Source organism: Pristis pectinata, chromosome 12, assembly GCF_009764475.1.
Source record: "Pristis pectinata isolate sPriPec2 chromosome 12, sPriPec2.1.pri, whole genome shotgun sequence".
Classification (NCBI taxonomy): domain Eukaryota; kingdom Metazoa; phylum Chordata; class Chondrichthyes; order Rhinopristiformes; family Pristidae; genus Pristis; species Pristis pectinata.
Genome location: NC_067416.1, coordinates 46,054,848 through 46,075,842, shown reverse-complemented (window position 1 = coordinate 46,075,842; position 20,995 = coordinate 46,054,848).

Below are 20,995 nucleotides of genomic sequence, written 5' to 3'. Positions count from 1 at the left end.
CTGGATGAACTCAGCCAGTCAGAAATCATATCGCACATTACTGCGGAAAAATGTTGCACGGATTAATTTGTGCCTAATTAATAGCAATAATATGGATAATTTGAGATCAGAAGATGTGGAAAAGGGAATAGGCCACAGTCAGATTTCTGGAAGAAGATTCTGTCAGCATGTGCAGTGTGAAGGACTTCATCGAAATTTGAAAACATAATAAAATAAGAAGTACAGTCCATTACAAAGTCAAAAGTAGAAGAAGATAGGCAACATATGTGAAAAATAACCAACCTCCGAGAGCAGTTTATGCATATTTCATAAAATATATAATTTGAAGGGAATATATAATTAAAAGGGAACCTTGTTTGTGAATTTAGTCAAGAAGAAAAAGGAAGCTTATCTAAGCTTCGAACATGGCCCATAAGAAGCCAGGAAAGACTTCAAGAAGGAAATTAGTACAGCCAGGTAGAGCATGAACATATCTTGGCAAAGATGATAAAAGAGAATCCTAAGGCATTTTATTCATACATCTAAAGAAAGCGGATAACTCGTCAGTGGGTAGAACAACTCAAAGATAAATGAGGGAACATATGATTAGAGGCGACGGATGAGGGCAGGATCCTAAATGAGTGCTTTACCTCGGTATTCACCAAGCAGAAGGATATAGAGGATCGTGAGATATGCGGAGCGTGCTAATATGCTGGGGTATCTTGAGAAACAATTGGTTCGATTGAATGACATTAAGGTGGTTATATCGACAGGTCTTGATCGACTATACCCAGGTTATTGACAGAAGCAAGAGATGAGATTGCTGGGGCCTTGACGTCTCTATCCACAGGCAAGGTACAGAAGGACTGCTGAGTAGCATATTTTGCTCCTTTGTTCAAGAAGTGAAATAAAGATAATCCTGCAAATTATAGATTGGTGTGTCTCACGTCAGTGATAGCAACGCTATTCGGCAAAAACCTTAGGGATAGGATTCATGAGAATTAGGGAAAGCATGGCCTAATTAGGTACAATAAACATGGCATTTTGTGGTCAGATCATGACTTACAAAACTGAATGAGGTTTTTGAGGAGGTGATGAAAGTGCGTGATGAATGTAGAGCTGTTGAAAATGTCTACATGGAGTTTAGTAAGGCATTCGACATGGTCCCCCATAGTAGGCTTATAGTAAGATTAAAATGCCTGGGATCCATGGAGACGTCCGTATGAATCAGTATTGTTTTGCCCGTAGAAAACAGAGGGTTGTGGTCGTTGGCCCTTATTCTGGCTGGAGGTTCGTGACAAATGATGTTCCGCAGGGATTCGCAGTTGGACCTCTGCTGTCGGTGATATATATATAAATGACGTGGATGAAAACGTGGCTGGGTGGATTAATAAGTCTTCAGATGGCACAAAGATTGCTGGCGCTGTGGATAGTGTGGAATATATCAAAGTATACCGTAAAATATAGAGCAGTTGCAGATATGTGCGGAGAAGTCGCAGATGAAGGTTTATCGGCCAAGTGTGAGGTGTTGCTCTCTGTAAGATCGAATCTGTAAGACAGTACACAGTTCATGGCAGGACACTTACCAACGTTGATGTACAGAGGGATCTTGGTGTCCAAGTCTATTCGCTCACTGAGACTGGCTACACGTGTTGATGGGGTAATAAAGAAAGTGAATGACATGCTTGCCTTTATTAGTCCATGAATTGAGTTCAAGTGACTGAAAGGAATGTTGCAGCTTTTTAAATCTCTGGTAATGTTGCATCTTGAGTATTGCATTCAGTTCTAAGGCTTTGCAACGGGTGCAGAAGAGGTTTACCAGGATGCTGTCTGGATTAGAGGGTCTGTGTCGTAAGGAGATTTAGGACAAACTCGGGATGTTTACTCGGGAGCAGGAATAAATCAACTATACCAGACAAAGCCTTGGCAAATAATTACTCGCTCCGCAGAAAGGATACGGAGCCTCAAGAGAAATGCAACAAACTCCAGGACTAAACGTTGTAGCGTCATAGCTGGTCGAAGAACAATATGCATTTGTATTTCTTTGACGGTTGGGATAAATGAGTCAGCTTCAGATTGGAAAACTGTAACTAATACAGTGGAAGGAGATCAGTGCTCGGGGTTACAGTTTATATGAAGTGATCGATTTTATTACCTGCATGTTTCCCCAAGAAACGGTGAAAAGCATGAAGATAGATGGCAAGGACACAGTGAACCTCCAAATGCATACCGATAATTCAGAGAAGTTAAGTTTATTTGCAAAAACAGATTACAGATGTATCATGTAGGGAAACGTGAGGTGATCCTGTATCATAAGAAAAGTAGGAAAACACAATATACGAAACGTTGTGGATGGGACATCCGCAGACCATTGTACAACAAGGACAAATGTTTGTATTTGTGTGCAAAAAGTAATGAGGAAGGCTAATAGAAATTTGCTCTTCATCACAGGAGGTGGAACAAAAAAAACGTTTTCAAAAGTTTAACAACATCAGAAGTGCAAAATCACACTTAGAATACAGATGACTTCCCCCTTTACAGGAAGGATTTTCTTAGCTTGGAGGGAGGGATGAGGCTGATAGTTAATTGAATTCCTGGCAACAGCCGTTAGTCTTATCAGGAAGGACGGAGAATATTGTCACTTCGAGGAGCTAGAGATAATATTATAGAAACATTTAAGATCCTGAATGGCCTCTACGGGTTGCATGTTGTGAGGATGTTTCAATCTGTTTGGCAGTGGAGTTGGGAATCTAGAACTTAGGAAAACTGGTAAAATAAACACTTACTCATTTAAAACTGATGGGAAGAATGCTGGGAATGTTTGATAGGCTCTGCATCACAGAGACGTGAATGCTGAGTTGCACATGAACAACTAACAGAAGTGGATTGATTATTGAATTAAGGATTATGGAGATAAAGCAAGACAGTGAAATTAAAGTCAACGACATAATCATTAATCATATAAAATTGCGGAGCAGGTTCGAAGGACTTAATATTCCTCTTTTGCTCATAGTACTATACTCTCACGTTATAACGTATTTGTATATGAACATATACAAGGGCGGCACTTCAGCGCAGCGGTTAGCGTAACACTATTACAGCGGCAGCGATCAGGGTTCAAGACCCGGCGTCATCTGTAAGGAGTTTGTACGTTTTTCCCGTGACTGCCTGGGTCACGGTTAGGGTTAGGGTGCTCTGCTGTACTCCCACGTTCCAAAGACGTACAGGTTAGCAGGGTTGCATGGGAGTAATTGGGCGGCGCGGCTTAGTTGAGCCGGAAGGGCCTGTTACCGTGATGTATTAACAAAGTTTAAAATTTTCCCCACAGTTCTCTCCATACGGGGATCTCCAGAATATAATATAACTTAGTGTATATGATTCCTTCTCATTTGTACACCACAATGCGTCACTTCACACATTGTACAAAGTGTATCATTTGATGGCCCAATCCACAGTCCACCATTGACGCTCTTTTGTCGTATCCTCATTCTTGACTATATTCTCGAGTTTCATTTCGTGTAAGAGGGAGTCGGGAGACGATTGAATAGCCCCAAGAACCAGAATCAGTGACACTGATATGTGATTACGCCATGCTTATTCAGTGACACGATTTCAGGCGTCCAAGTCTACCAGCACGCACAACGAGTTTGCCTGTTATCTCTTGAAAGATGTACGCAAACTTCAGGAGAACAAAAAGTTATTGCAGATACAGCCAGTTATTTCCCAACCGTTCGCGTCCAGGGAAATGAGCTCAAGCTGCATATTCCTTTCCACGCTTTCTGCACGTCAGAACAATAAACAAGGAACGGAAAGATATGTAAGCTAATGGAAATAGCCATTCAAAAACTACTCATTCTAATCTGAAAATATTGAATTGACGACGTAGCAGTAATTTTGGACATGTTTATTCAAGATAACAGTCTAATTCCTGATTTCTGGTACCATGAGATTACTGTGTGGATGTAACGAGGTCTGTGCTGACAATCAGTACGTGGAACATTGAAAACCCATTTCTGCCTTCGCGGCTCCATTGGTTAAGTTTGAACGGAGGAATGATCCAGCAAAGGAATGTGAAGTGTGGATTTACAAGGACAGTCCGCTGCGCTCCTACCTTCAGTTCCTATCTGTCATTGACCATCTGTGCGCATTGGAGACCGCAACATCTGAAGTCGGGTTAGCCCCGTGCTGCATTTAGAAGGAGGCTTCTATTTATCTTTCGGGAAGTAAAACTACGGGATGAGTCACTGAATACAATTATACCACAGGTTAACAGATGGAATGTGTGGGCGGACGGGGCAGGTGTGATGAACAGCATTCTCGGTGAGAAATGCAGCCAACTGCACTGAGATGAAAGATCGAAACCGTAAGGACGTTCATCGGCCAGGCACATGGTAATTTTGGACCAACGTGACCATCTGATTCAATGGGGTCTTTACCCTCTGGCTCTTCAATAAACTTAACTTGTCCAGTAGCTGCAGAAGCCCTTTAAAGATGATTTGATAACGGATCAATGGAATAACGATCTTACCTGCTGGCCGTACAATCCCATCCACTGATCACAGTTCACATCACCATCCACCAACATGAACCAAAAATATACGCACATTCCCCACGCTACGCATGCGATACAAGCCCACTGAACATACTTCACAACCTGCTGCTCCTGACATCATAGGAATTAATAATGAACAACAAGAAGATGTCAGATGAATTAATCGGATATTTTGTATCGGATTTCGTCAGAAAGAGGCGAAAATTGGGAGGGAGGGAGGAATTTGGGAAAATTACAATCACCAGGTTAGTAGTACTGAGCAATCTGTTGAAGAACTGATTGACAAGTATCCAGGTTTGATGCATGCATCGATGGGTCTCAGAAGTACTAGCTGTTGAGACAGTTGCTGCCTTGCTTTTGAGAATCCAAAATTCCCTGAATTCTGGGAAACTGCATAAGATTGGATAACAGAAAATGTGACAGTATACGGAGCCTTCTGTCCTTCAGAAGCAATGTTTAACTGACTACTCCAGTTTAACGGAGATTCTGGCCAGTGGAAAACTCTGGAGTTTGTGGTGAACACAGGAATTTCAGTGCCATTAAATGTCAGTGTTCGGCGCTTGCAGCCTCTCTTCTTGGATATAACCATTGTTTGGCAGTTTCTGGCGCGCACGTTACTTGGCATTTCTGGGTCTGTACTTCAACGTCCTCGAAATCTAAGTGAAGGTGGCCGTGGACTGTTTCATTTACTGAGGATTTACGATTGGAATCGCATACTGTGCCATCATCAGCTTGACTGCAATGAAGATACAACCAACATTATACCAACCTGAGCTCGTGAAATTCTCCATATAAAAGCAAGGCCATCTTTCTCAATTAATCCTCGGCTTGATAGGCTTGATTTTTATCCGAACCCTGTGTTGCTACAAAACCATCACTCTAATTCTGAACACTGAGATCCATTCCCTATTTCATTCCCGATTTCATTGCACGACTAGTTCGCTTATTTTCTCAGAAGCTGACAGCACATCATTGATACTTTTGATTAACTACCTTATACCTGCACTGGTTTTGACAGAGGTGGTATTAGGACAGGCTCTTGATTAGGTTAGGCATAGAAGGAGACGGTCCAATTGCGGAAAAAAATTGATTAGTTTCGGCAGATAAATAGATCGACGTGGGCGCAGTGGGCCTGCGGGCCTGTTTCTATCCTGTAAGACCACATGCCTCTCTGAAATGATACCATTTTAAAGGTGCTGTGCCTGCGTCATGACTTAGGGTGCACATATTCAATACTTGTATGTGACAGACCTATTTCATTGAAAAGCTTGTTAAGTAACAATGTTCAACAGCATTAACAGAGAACAAGGGTAGAGAAGTTAAAACATTTTGCTGAGCCAAGATAAATGAATAGAATGCCAATTTCCAATTGTCATCATCTCTTTACATCGCTGCTTCGGAAAATACTATTTTTCCTTAAGTTCATTAATGTTATTGCTCCATGTTAGATATAAGGTCTGTATTCGGATTCCTGTTTAGTCCCTCATAAGATGTTCTTTATGCCCCTTTGTTGTTCCCTGTAATCCGCCCTGTCCTGCACACTGCCATTTCTCTTGTTTATTGTGTAAAAATACTTCTGGTTCCGGAACATCTGAAATGAACAAAAGCGCAGAGAACTTTTCAATGTTGGATACCTAAAACACAGATTTGCAGAGCGATAAATAAGGTTAACGTTTCACTTGTACTGACATAGAGCTATATTCCTGGGCGGGTGGAATTTTGGTTCTTCTGAATCTGCGCAAGCTGGGTCATATACTTTTTAAAACATCTGGATCTCAAATTATTTTACTGATTACTTCCTCTTAACCGTTTAGCTCTTTTCAACATGTTCAGAATATTTCTTATTTCTCAAAAATCGGTGTTGGATGAATTTAACAAATTAATTCATGACTAGCCTTTCTACTTCGCTCAGTGAGATGTTATCTGGGCATTTGAAGGCCAGAGCCATCGCCATCTCTGTCTACCCTAGGGTAATATCTAAAATTTGGATTTCATATTCGAAAACAACCCGGAACTTTTTTGATCTCATTGTTTGCTCTTGAGTTCTTCCAGAAATACAGGCATGGTAGTGTAGCGGTTAGCTTAACGGCATTCCAGCGTCCCGGGTACAATTCCCACTGCTGTCTGTAAGGAGTTTGTACGTTCTTCCCTTGTCTGCGTGGGTTTCCTCCGGGTGCTCCAGTTTCCTCCCACATACCAAGAGACGTACAAGTTAGGAAATTGTGAGCATGCGATGTTGGTGCCTGAAGCGTGGAAGAACTTGCGGGCTGCCCCCAGAACACTCGACACAAAGTATGCATTTCACTGTCTGTTTCTATGTACATGTGACCAATAAAGATATCTTATTTAATCTTATATACGAAGTCAGAATCGATAATAGCTGTGGTCATAGCGGATGGACATAAGATTAAATGAACGGTTTCAGGTCTATTGAAGGAACATTGTCCATTTTATCAGCGTTTAACTGTTCCACGAAGTACAAATGAAACCCTCCCTGGCCATGAAACTGTTACAGGTGGCCATTATGTCATCGGAATTTTTACGATTACCCCACAATTACTTCAGTCAGTATGGAGTTGAAACCCATTCAACAGAACTGTAAATTGCATCCTCGAGTCCCGTATCCATTATCTTTATAGAGGTTTATAAAATCATGTGGCGCATAGATAAGGTGATGGCAAAAGTTTTTATTCCTGGGGTACGGGAGACGAAAGCTAGAATACATAGGTTTAAAGTGAGAGGGAAAGAGTTCAAAGGGGAGTGGAGAGCAACGTTTCACACAGAGGCTGATGTGTATATGGAGGAAGTTGCTAGAAGAAATGTTAGAGGTTGTTCTAATTATAAAATTGAAAATGTGTTTGGACAGGTACAGGTAAGGTTTCGAGGAATATGGGCCAGATGCGGGCAACTGGGAGTTTCTCCATTAGGCAGCTTGTTCGTCATGGGTAACGTGCCTGATTCCGAGCTGTATAGCTCTATGACTCCATGACTCAGACAACACTATGATAATTTTACGCGGCTCTGTTGTTATTTATCGAAAGTGACCTGGTTAAAAGGTCCGGACGCAGGGAGAAATTTAATGAGTAAATAAGGGAATGCAATGAAAGGGGAATGCATTTCAGTCATCAGAATTAGAGTGATGGAGTTCTAACCACACAGGGTTCAACAAGAGGAGATTTCTGGGAATTTGACGAAGGCATTTGTATTCTGTTTAGCTACAGGTGAGGTCGCAGAGAGCTAAAGTGTGGCTTTTGTCGTTTCTTTGTTTCAGAAGGGCAAGAGGATATCGCATGCAATTATAGGCCAGTGAGCCTAACATTTGTGTAGAGGAAGCTATTTGATAGGATTCGGGCATAATATTTATTCATATTTGGAGGAATATGGGTTACTTCTGGAGTGTCATCATGGCCTTGTGGGCAGCAAGTCATGTATTACACACTGTGTATGTTTTTTGAGGAGATAACCAGGGTGATTGATGACGGTGGGACAGTGGATGTTGCCTGCATGGACTTTAGTAAGGAGTTTGACTAGGGACTCATGGTAGGTTGATCATGAAGATTAAGATGCGTGGGATCCACTGTGACTTGGTATTTAGGATTCAGATTACTTGACCATATGACAGACAGTAAGTGGTGGAAGGTTGTTAATCTGGCTCGGGTCCGTGAGCTTGGTGTTTTGCAGCAATCAGGGCTGGGACCTTTATTGTTTGTCATATATATATGTAGATCTTAGTCGAAAAATTATATGGGTTGTTTAGTAAGTTTGCAAACGACACAATATTGATGGAGTTGTGGACAATAAAGAAGACAGTCAAACGATACACGCAGAATATTTTTTTTCCCTTTCCAAACATTTCTATAAATTTTCAAATTAATAAACATAAAAATGGTAATTATACACATGATACAAAGAGATCGGGACTACAATAATAACAGTTAACGTATACGGACACACGAGAGTAAAAATATGTTATCTGAACTTCCCAATCTCTTGATAATTGAGCATGAAAAAGATTTAAAAGGAAATTTGATTATATGAAAAAAAACTAAAAAAAAAAAGAGCAGAGAGTCTGTTGGTGGCGCTCGATGGACTAAGTCATAGCTTGGCCTTGGTCCAGGCACTTTTCAATTTATTATTTACCACCCTTTAATAAGTCTTTTACAATACTGGCACAAGTTTAATCTTGATTTTTAACTGTGAAAATGACCACCAGATCTAAAGCCTCTGCTAATGGTAAAGGTAGTGGTGACCAACCTACTTTGGAAGCTATTTCTAATGTGGACAGAAAGTTTGATCGGATCTTTGCTGAATTGAAGTCTATTTTAAAAGACTTCGAAGAAAAACAAAATACTCTTAACCCAGGAGAGTGCCAAACGATGGCAATTAATTGCTGAACTCAACCAAGCTGTTAAAGAGAGAGATGCCAAACTCCACTCACTTGAAAATGCCTTAATTACGACCAAGCAAAACCTGGGAATGCCAGAACAGAGGATCCTCGACCTGGAAGGACGCAGCAGGAGGAAAAACTTAATGGTCATCAATTTTCCAGAAAATACCGAGACTGGTAACCCTACGGAATATTTCTCTGGTCTTTTGGTCGATGTTTTTGGTTCCCAAATGTTCCCTTTCCAGCCCATCTTGGATAGGGCTCACAGCGCATTAAGATCTAAACCTGCTCCGGATAAAAAAAAACCTCGGCCAGTAATACTGAGATTCCTTTTTGTCACGTCAAGGAACTCCTGATTCGTACGGCTCGTAGACGTGGAATGATGCAATTTAAACAATGGAAGTTTCGAATAGTTGAAGATTACACCCCAGAAATTTTGAAAGAAAGGCTGACCTACAAACCAAATATGGCTCGTCTTGATCAAAGCAATTATCATCCTGCATTAATTTTTCCAGCAAGGCTGCGAATGAAACTGCCTGATAAATCTCGTAAATGATTTAAATATATTCAAGAAGCCGAGAATTTTCTTTTGAATTAGCTTTTAATTTTAGAAGCTAAGTAATTGCGGAAGAGACACACTGTTTTTCCTTTGATTTACTACAAATTTTTGTTTTATTATCTAATTATTTTTAGATGTAAACCTTTGTATTTTCTTCTAAAATTTATGTTTTGTTTTAATAAAATTAAGAATTTAACAAAATGACTGATCATTTGCTTTCTTTTCGAAATAATTATTAAACTGTATTTTTTAACTGTGGGCTATTAACGCCCTTTGGCTCTGTTTAAATCTCACAACTATGTTGTGAGTTCGTTAACTCTGTTTGTATTATATTGTTCAGTTTTAGACAAAACATGGGTAGTTTATATATTTTTCCAATTTGCTCTGCTGCCACCAGTCGTACAGGAGTAAGTTCAATTAGAGGGTAGCTTACTGGCTGTCTATTGGCCAGTTTTAGGACTGTTCGAGGAGGGGCGGGGTTGTTTATACGTTTTCTTTCTTCTGAGCTAAACTACATCTTTTCTAAGTTGTCGTCATATCCGTTTCCTCTTTGACTATCAAGATTAACCCTTTACGTACCATATTTTTTTAAAAATCTGTTAAAATGGATAAGACTATTAATTTTGTTTCATGGAATGTTAATGGCTTAGATAATCCACTTAAACGCAAGAAGATTTTTAAAGCTTTTCATAGATTAGATGCTCAGATTACTTTCGTTCAGGAATCTCACATCAGGAAGAAAGATAATCATCATTTTTTTTTAGATTTTGGAGAGGTCAACAGTTCCATTCCAATTCACAAGCAAATGTGAAGGAGTTTCTATTTTTGTAGACTCCTCAATTTCGTTTGTTCATCATGAGACAGTATCAGACCCAAATGGTAGATTTTTATTAATAACTGGTCTGCTTCATAATATAAAAAGTTGTTATGGTTAATGTTTACGCACCCAACGTAGATCACCCTGAAATTTTTAAACATCCATTTGCATTTTTTCCTAATTTAAATGAATAAACTCTGATTATGGGTGGAGATTTTAACTGTTGTCTAAACCCTCCAAGGAGAGATCTGTGTCAAATCTAGCACTTCCAAACAAATCCGCTGTCTTTATTAATTCCTTTTCAGTTAAATCTGGAATTTTAGATGTTTGGAGATTCCTACACCCATATGATAAAGAATTTTCATTCTTTTCTCATGTTTACCATAACTACTCGAGGAATGATTTTTTTATTGATTAGCTCCACTTACTATGGGCTGTAAATACGACGAATTTGCACATTTCTGATCATGCACCATTGACTTTATCAATTAAATTACCAGATGCATTCTTTGAAATCAGACAGTCGATTTAATCCTTATCTATTACAAGACCCAGATTTCGTTCAGTTTATCAAATAACAGATTTCACTTTTCTTTTTAACTAATTTTACTGACAAAAAATCCTGTGGGATAATATGGGATTCGTAACTCAGATGAAACCTACACGATAGACCCTGTACAAATGAACAAATCCCTTCAAGAATTTTATTCTTCTTTATACAAATCAGAATTCCCTGAGGATCCTACATTAATGTATGAATGTTTAAGAGATCTGAAAATTCCGCAACTATCTCTAAATGAACGTTCTACATTAGATGATACCATTTCGGAGGAAGAAATAAACAAAGTAATAGTTTCAATGAACTCGGGTAAAGCACCCGACCCTGACGGTTATACAGCTGAATGTTTTAAATCATTTTCTGATATTCTTGTTCCCAGGTAAGCCAATTTTTTTAAAGATGCCCTATCGGTGGGTAAAATACCACCATCTTTCTATGAAGCAACTATTTCTATCATTCTTAAAATGGATAAAGATCCCATTGATTGTGCATCTTATAGACCTTTTTTATTATTAAATGTAGATGCAAAAATATTTTCAAAAATATTGGCCTTTAGACTGGGAAAGGTTCCTCCACAAATTATCTCTTAAGACCAGACAGGATTTATTCAGAATCGTTATTTACATTCTATTATCAGGAGATTAATGAACATTATTTTACCCCTTCATCCCAAATTCCACAATGTATTTTTTCACTAGATGCTGAAAAGTTGTTTGACAGAGTCGAATGGGAATATCGATTCACTACACTTCAAAAATTTAATTTTAGCCCTAAATTTATATCTGCGATTAAAATGAATTATTATACACCTACGGCTTCAATACTTAGTAATAATCAAAGTTATCCTTTGTTTAGGCTTTTTTGAGGTAATAGACAAGGTTTCCCGTTAAGCTCTTTATCATTTGATATTGCTTTAGAAACTTTGGTTATTGCACTTCGGGACTCTTCAAATGCATGTGGCATTACTCGCGGACAGATGATTCATAAGAAATCTCTCCACGCAGATGACCTGTTATTTTATGTTTATAATCCGGACGAATCTATCCCCGCAAGTGCTATCAGTACTTGATCAGTCGAGTGTTTTTTTTTCTGCCAATAGGTTAAATCTTAATAAGAGCGAACTTTTTTTCCATTGAATGTGCAGACACCAATTTATAGCCAATTACCTTTCAGATTGGTAACTGACTGTTTTATGCATTTCGGTGTTAAAATTAACAAAAAAACATAAGGACTTATTTAAAGCTAATATAATACTTTTAATTGACAATGTTAAACAATGATTTACTAAGTGGTCTCCACTGTCTTTATCATTGGTAGGCCAAATTAATGCGATTAAGATGAATATTTTACCAAACTTTTTATATTTATTTCAAGCGATGCCAACTTCAGTCCAGAAATCTTTTTTAACACTATTGATAGTAAAATTCTTTCATATATTTGGCAGAACAAGAGCCGAAGGTTAAGTATGAAATATTTACAAAACTAAAAATGGATTGTGGTTTGGCCTTGCTTAACTTTAGATTATATTATTGAGCAATTAATATCAGATATTTAATTTTTGGATACAATATTTTGATATAATTCAATGCCCCAAATGGGTATGCCTTGAGCACCAATCAGTTCTCGAATTTTAATTAGTTGTTATTTTAGGTGCTTCACTCTCTTTTGCACTTACCAAATTAAGTAAACATACGACTAACTCAATTGTTAAACATACAATACGAATATGGTTTCTATTTCGTAAATTTTTTGAATTGAATAAATTTAGTTTGTCAAGTCCCATTCAATCTATTTTTTCTTTCATCCATCCAGAGCTGACTCAGCTTTTTCCATATGGAAAAGGAAGGGAAAAGGATGTTCTCGTGATCTATTCATTGATAACTGTTTTTCATCGTTTGAACAATTGTCTACTAACCATAATTTAGCTAGATCACACTTTTTCCGATATTTGCAGATTAGAATTTTTTTAAAAACTACTATACCCTCTTTTCCGACACCTTACAAAATTAAAACTACGGGAAAAAAATAGGTTTTAATCCTTATCAGAAGAGTTTGATAGCAATAATTTATGATTTAATTATAAAAATACGTCTAGAATAATTAAACAAAATTAAGAATGAATGGGAAAGAGAACTCCAGACATCTATACCTACAGAGACTTGGAAGAAAATTCTTCATTTAGTTAATACATCTTCAATGTATACCAGACACTCGTTGATACAGTTTAAGGTAGTCCACAGGACCCACATATCCAAAGATAAGTTAGATCATTTTCATCACCATATAAATCCTATATGTGATGGATGTAATACGAATGTGACTTCTTTGACACATATGTTTTGGTCCTGTCCTCTTTTGGAAAAATATTGGAAAGACATTTTTAATATTATTTCAAACGTATTGAATATTGATTTTCAACCTCATCCTATCACTGCAATTTTTGGATTACCAAGGATAGAGTCTGGCCATTTATCTGCTTCTGCTAACCGTATGATTGCTTTTGTTACATTAATGGCCAAACAATCCATTTTGCTTAAATGGAAGGATCCAATAACCTTACTACTATAGACCCAGAGGAAAATACGGCGCAATACAGGCCCTTCCGCCCACCATGTTGTGCCAGCACTTTTCAATGGTTTTCTCAAACCATATCATGTTTAAAATTGGAAAACATTAGGAGTGGTACTGTCGATCCTTCGCTTAAATTTCAAGATATTTGGAGTCCATTTATTCAATATTTTCACATGATGTAGATCCCCTTTCAATAACTTTCCAACTTGAAGGAACGGAGTTGACGACATAATATTGCTCTGTTTCCACTGAGAAATTTTAACCCATTTTTGTTACTTTTTTTTTGTTTGTTTTTTTAATTTTATTTACTTTAGTTTAGTTTATATTGTTTACATTTTTTAGATTTTATATATATTTTTTTCTTTCCTTTCTTTTATATTATATTCATTTACTAAGAGATCGTTGGACCTACAGAGTTTTTTATATTTTATTATTCTTTATGATTATATACGCTATGATTGTTATCCTGATATCTTTGTATTTCATGTATAAATATTGATGCTATATATCAATCTGTATTAATTCGTAAACTAACAAAAGTATTGAAAAAGAAAGAAAAAAGAACAATTACAAAACGAATAATAATAATAAACAAAAACTAACCAAAATCTAAACAAAAGCAGGGCTGTCGTATTTCATATGTAAAAGGGTTATTTCAGTAACTACGCTCCTCTATATTCGAATAGAAAGATATCGAAAAGGATTCGGAAAAGGCCACCTTACATCATATGAAAACGCTGAATAAATGCGCTCCAAGTTTCTTCAAATTTAATCGAAGGGTCGATAGTATCACTCCTAATTTTTTTTCTAAGTTTAAACATGTTATCGTTTGGAAAACCATTGGAATGTAGTAGTGGGTTTAGGATCTTTCCATTTAAATAGAATGATCTCCTGGCTATTAACAAGTGCAAACATACGACAAGCTGTGGCAGATAAATGGCCAGAATCCATCATTGGTAATCCAAAAATTGCAGTAATAGGATGAGGTTGTAAATCAATGCTCAATCGCACTGAAATAATATCAAAAAATGTCTATCCAATATTTTTACAGAAGAGGGCAGGACCAGAACATATGTGTTAGGTAAGCAAACTCAGAATTACATCTATCACAGATAAGACTTATATGGTTACAAAAACGAGCTAACTTATCCTTAGACATATGGCTCCCATGAACCACCTTAACCTGTATCAAACAGGGTCTTGCACACATTGAAGAGGTATTAACTAATTAGATAATTTTCTTCCATGTCTCTTTAGGTAAAAGTATCTGAAGTTCTCTTTCCTATTCATTCTTAATTTTATCAGCTATCCCTAAACATATTTTCATAATCAGATCATAAATTATTGCTATCAAGCCCTTCTGATAACAGTTAAAACCTTTTTTTTCCTGTAATTTCAATTTGATGTGGTATCGGAAAAGTAGGTAGAGAAACATTTATAACGTTTCTAATCTGTAAATGTCTAATAAAAATGTGATTTATGCAAATTGTATTTATTGGACAGATACAGCAGAATATTGATCAGTTACTGTGACGGAGAAACGTAAGAAGGAGCTTAATCCAGGCAAGTGTGAGGTGTTGCAGTTTGGAAGGCCAAATGTAAGGGGAAAGTATAGAGTTAATGGTATGACCCTTAACAGCATTGATGTACAGAGGGATCCGAGGGTCCATACCTCCCTTAAACTAATATCACAAGGAGACAGAGTGTTAAAGAAGGCGCATGACATGCTTGCATTCATCGACAGAGGCGCAGAGTACAAGAGTAAGGATGTCTTGATACTGTTGAATTCAACTTTGGATAGGCTGCACGAGGAGTTTTACGTGGAGTTCTGTTAGCCTCTTTGAAGGAAGGATGTGGAGACTGTGGCGAGGGTGCAGAAGAGGTTTACCAGAATGCTGGATTAGAGGGTATTAGCCAAAAGAAAGATTGAGACAAACTTGGGTTGTTCTCCCTAGAGCGCTAGAGGCTGACGGGAGATCTAATAGAGTTTTTGTTTTTGAAAATTATGAGAGGCATAGATAGCGTAGACCGACACTATCTTTTCACTGGGTAGAACTGCCAAACGCCAGAGGACATGCTTTTAAGGTTAGAGAGGGGATGTTTAAAGGCGACGTGAGTCGCAAGTTTTTTTTTTACACAGAAAGCGATAGGTTCCAGGAATGGTAGTGGAAGCAGGCTGTTTGGTGGAGTTTAAGATGGTTTTGCTGGACACATGAATATGAAGGGATATAGTTGATACACAGGAAGTGGACATGTAGTGTAAATTGACCATGATCGGAAAAACATCGTGGGCGGAAGGCCTATCCAGTGCTGTATTGTCCTATGTCCATGAAATAAGACAAGGAGGCTTTGGAAAGGACGCAAAAGGGGTTCATTAAAATGTTGCCTGGATTATAAGGTACTTGCCATCAGGAGAATTTGGACATACTTCGATTGTTTTCTCTGGATCGTGAGAGTCTGAGGGGAGTTTGAGAGAAATTTATAAAGTTATAAGAGGCACAGATAGGGGAGACAGCCAGAATATTTTCCCAGGGGAGAAATATCGAAAACTAATTCGCATGGCTTTAAGGTGAGAAGGGAAAGTTTAAAAGGCCATGGACGGGACAAGCGATTTACACCGAGTGCCTGGAACGTGCTGCCTGTGGTGATAGTGAAAGCAGATACGTTCAAGAGGATTTGAGAGAAGCACATGAATGTGAAGGGAACAGAGGGATATGTATGAAATGCAGGTAGAGGGGATTGGCATCATGCTCTAAGGGCCTGTTACTTTGCTATACTGTTATAGGTTATTGCAGAAAAGTGGCGTGACATAAACAAATCTGGTAAAATTAAGGAAACCTCTTTGATGGTTTCTGCATACATGACAGGAAATATAATAATAAAGGAGAGTGTAAATACTATCGGATTCCAAAACTGCAGCCAGAGTGCAGAGGCAGAGTACAATTGCAAATGTCAGCATGTGTATCTTCCAGTTGTCTTCAGAAACGAAGACAAACGAATGTTCCATTCGATATTAAGAAAAGTTACAGCCAGTGAAAGTATTTAAGTGGCCTGGCTCAAGTAAAATATAACCCGGGGTCTTAAAGGAAACAGGAGATAAAATAGCACAGAACTGTACTATAAGATTTGAACACTCCATTGGTTATTTGTGTGGTGCAGGAGGACTGGATTCTTGCTGACGCTATACATTTAAATAAACAGAGGGAGACAGGGATAGACCAGAAATCAATCAGCAATTTAGCCTGATATTGATTGTGGGTAAACTGTTGGGGAAGATTTCTGACGAGTAAAAAACTGATGAGGAAAATGAGAGCTGGGATAACAAAAACAGAAATTTGAGTTTAGAAACTGGCTGAGTGACAATAAAGGTTAGTGCCACAGTGGAGGGAAAATTTGTGAGCAGAGGGTGAATTTGAAATGAATTTTCACAGAGCTCAGCGGTATATCTCTTTCATTTTACGATGAACATAAATAATTTGGATTTAAAAGTGACACATAAGAAGTGTGCAAAGTACACTGGAAGTAGTGTATTTTGTTCGATGATCAGGAAAATAGATTTCAGGCGACAAGAGGATAGGCGGCCATAAAGGTCAGGAACGAATTCTCTCCAGAGTAACATGAGGTTATTTTAATTTTGTTTCAAAGCGTTGGAATCACGCTGAAGGCTGAAGTCCTTCCACTCCATTTTGGAGACTCGAAGGTGACTCAAGCGGTAAATCTGTGAGCCCCAGACTGTAAATCTTATAGGAAGGGAGGTCCGGACGATGCGGGTGGGTAGGCTATAAATGGATCTGCTTCTTCTTCCTTTTATATTGTATGTCAATGTGCATCCGGTGTAAGATTATTAATATGATCCTTCTCCACTTTGAACAGTGATAGTCCTGGAATTCCTAGGAGTCAGTGAGGCGTGGCATTTATTTCAAGGAGATTTTAAGAAAATTCTCCAAGTCCTTCTATTGATCGCGTGTTAACCTCTTCACGTGAGAAAACTCGTAACAGAGTGTTTGGTTTAGAATGTGTTGTCAGGCATTTCAACATCCGGGGCTACAGAAAGCATCTGACTGATTTGGGCCAGTGATTATCATTTAGTAAATAAGGCAAGAGAAATGGAATAATACTATGAAGTGCAAAGGAACAAAGGGATATTGGAATTCATGTTCATGAAATATCGAAGGCAGAATGTCAGGTGGAGAACGTATTAAAGTAAGGCATAATGGACGCTTCATTGGCTAACCCAGAGAACGCATGGAGGTGGATATAATGTCAGAGCTGTAGATAAAAATTATGTAAGATGACAACTATAGTACCCTTTTAAATTCCAGTCAACATTGCATTAGAAAACTGTGTGAGATTTTCAATACACTCCCATGCGCTCCTTATCCATCGTGAGCGGTCATAGGGTAACATTTGTAAGCAGTCCCTAAGATGCACAATTTCTTCAACGAGATTTGAGAAAATCCTCGAAGTCCTTCTGTGTCCCACCTGTTAATTTCTTCCCACGACAGAACTTGTCATCCAATGTTTGCTTCAGAATGTGTTGTCAGGCACTTGAACAACTCATCCGAACGGTGATGACTGAGTTGAGCCGCGCTGCTGGGGAAATTAACCATCGCGAGCCCGTTGTCTTTGGATTCGGTGTCCTGACCGTGATGAAGATTCAGGAAATAAGGTCAGTGAGATAGTGTAATAATATGAGGTGCAGAGGAACGTAGGTATCTTTCAGTTCATGACCACAAAACACTGAACGTATCAAGACGGGTACAAATGTGTTAAAGAAGACATACTGGATTCCTCACCCACTCATAGAATACTAGGGAGGGATGTAATGCAACATCTGTACAAAACGAGAGAAAGGCTGTAACATTTGAGTTCCAGTCACCATACAACAAGGGAAATGTGAGTGATTTTTAAGGAGTGTGGAGCTGATATAGTTGCACACCTTTGGCCATAGGACTCTTTGTTTTAGCCATAGATGTGAACCTCCCGGATCTTTAAGACATTGCATCATTTTTAGATCATTATGACATATCATTTTTCCTTACTGTTGTAGTTTGTTTCATATACGGTACCATTCTACCGATCAGTTTTAAATTATCCATTTATCTTGTGTGAAAGCTTTGTAACTAAGAATGTAAAGCTTCCAGGCGTGACATTTATCCGTGATGTTTCAGCAATAACTAAAATTGCATAATAAATGTTCCCGTATTCCCGCTCATCTGTATTATTAGGGAATTTCTGCAATAAGTTACTGATCGCAATTTCTTTATGTTACATCCGATGATTTATTTATCCGATCAGATATGTGCCAATCAGCATCCAACATTCAAATATTCATTGGAATTCAGCCAAACAATTTTGATGATTTTCATTCCAGACCTAAATCCCAAGGTCCGCCCCAATGCCACATACAGCTGAAATACTATTGTAAGGGAACTAAAACAAGGAACTGGCTCGTTCGCTGAATGTCATTACGGCATCCATTTCAGAAATCATCAATAATCTGCTGCAGAACAAGCTTCCTAGTTTATTATCCTACCGTCGACGCAGAATGAGATTCTGGCATGTTAATATCCCCATAATTGTTGCATTTTCACATATTACTTGTTTTAAGTGAGTGGACCTCAAGCTCTGTAGAAATTGTGCATTCCACGTTACCACTGAGATGGCAGGGTGTGGGCCCAAATCTTGCTGTTTCAGCCCTTCACCCCACACCCCCCACCGCACCCCCACTGCACGTTCTCTGTCAGAAATGGATCCTCATGACGATTTATCTTACTTTAAGGTCAAATAAGTTTGGAGGAAGGTTAGAATATTCCTGTACTAAAACATCAGAACTGCAAGTTCTGTCCGGTAAATGGCCGAGAAAAGCGTGTCATACATTTTGAATGTCAGTCGACTACTGCCTTGAACGTAGATGCATTGGTTTTATTGACAAGACTCATGTTGAGATAAATAACAGTAACAGCTTGTGACAAATAGTCATTGAAGATAAAATGTGCAGCGCGGTCAGATAACAAAACTTTAAATAGCTAATGCTGCGAGTGATTTTATTATTAGGTCTTTGATCATAATCTGACAAAACAACGCAGGTGGCTGAATGGTTGCAGTGCTCCGTTACGGGCCAATGCCCACCACTTTGCCAGCTGCGCATTATTTTGCTACAAGGTAACAAAAATATTATAGAAAAGTTACGTATTTCAAGCTTTCATTTAATGAAAAGGGACCCATGTAAACTACCTTGTCGTCTGGCTATCGAACGATCACACTATAACTAAATTGAGTGTTCCACTAATCCCATCAGATTTTTAAAGTAAGGGAGCATTAAGACAACATCCCATATCCAGTGTTCCTCAGGTAGAGAAACATTATTATGCAAATCGGAGGCGAACCCCCCAAATGCCGAGCATTCTCATTTCCTCAAATAAAATCAATATCATTGTTGGGGTTATTATTGAAATATGCAAATTTTAACTGGAGCAGAAACTAGCAAAAGGTGCAAGTCATTGATAACAAGAGAAAAATCTCCAATAAGTTCCTCGTAATTAATGATGGTGAATTTTTGCAAATGGTGTCAACGGCATCGGATGGGACTCGGCCCTGTTTTTGCAGATGTTGTGCGACAAATCAGTAAACCTAATGGATAGATTATGAGAGTATGTAAAAGTCAGAGACGGAAAAATATGTTCGGAAAATTGTTCATGAAACTTCGGTACTTGGGTTTTATTAACTAATCGATCGAATATACATTACAGAGGTTTTATCAAATGGATTGTAGTCAGTGATTAGGCCTCACATTGCGTATCTGAGCAGAACTAATAGATTTCAAAGAATGTTCATTCCGGTAGATACTTAGGAACACAATAAAAACATTTAAAAAATGGTGAAACTCTGGTCCGCTTCAACATAGCTGAGCCATTCAAGAGATACTGGGTAATATGAACATGATCCCAACACGTTGCTGCCTGGGCACTAGAATCCTTGAGGGGAGGGACAATTGATTCTGGACTGTTCTTCTAAGGATAATGGCGTTCAACAAGAGTATTTGAATACAAGTCTTCAAAGATAATTGGTCTTTTGATAGAAAAATGAGAAAATACATTTTAAATAGTTAAAAAGTTGAAGACTGACGGACACAGGTTTAAAATATTTCCAAAAAGGAAATGCAAGTTTGTTTTTACTTAGTGAGTCCTTACGATCTGCGAAGCGGTGCAAAGAAAGGAAACGACCATTTAAATCTGATGTACATTTACTTTAATGTTTCCCGGTCTAGGGAGAAGAAATGGGAACATTTCATTGGAACTTCTGATTTCGGGAAAGGCCACATTGACAGATTTGCCGTTCAGTATGTTGTAAGATTGCAGATTTCTGTGAAAGCATGAAATTCTGGCATGTAGAAATTGGATCCTTAATGATGTACGTGAATACTATTTGTGTTTTTATTGCATTCCGGATAAGGGCTATTGGTTCATCCGAAATGTGTATGGTATTGGAAACGAAATCAACACCTGCGAATATGTAACTCTGGAAAGCTTATACTTATAACCATCCTTTCCACAAATTTATTTACAGGC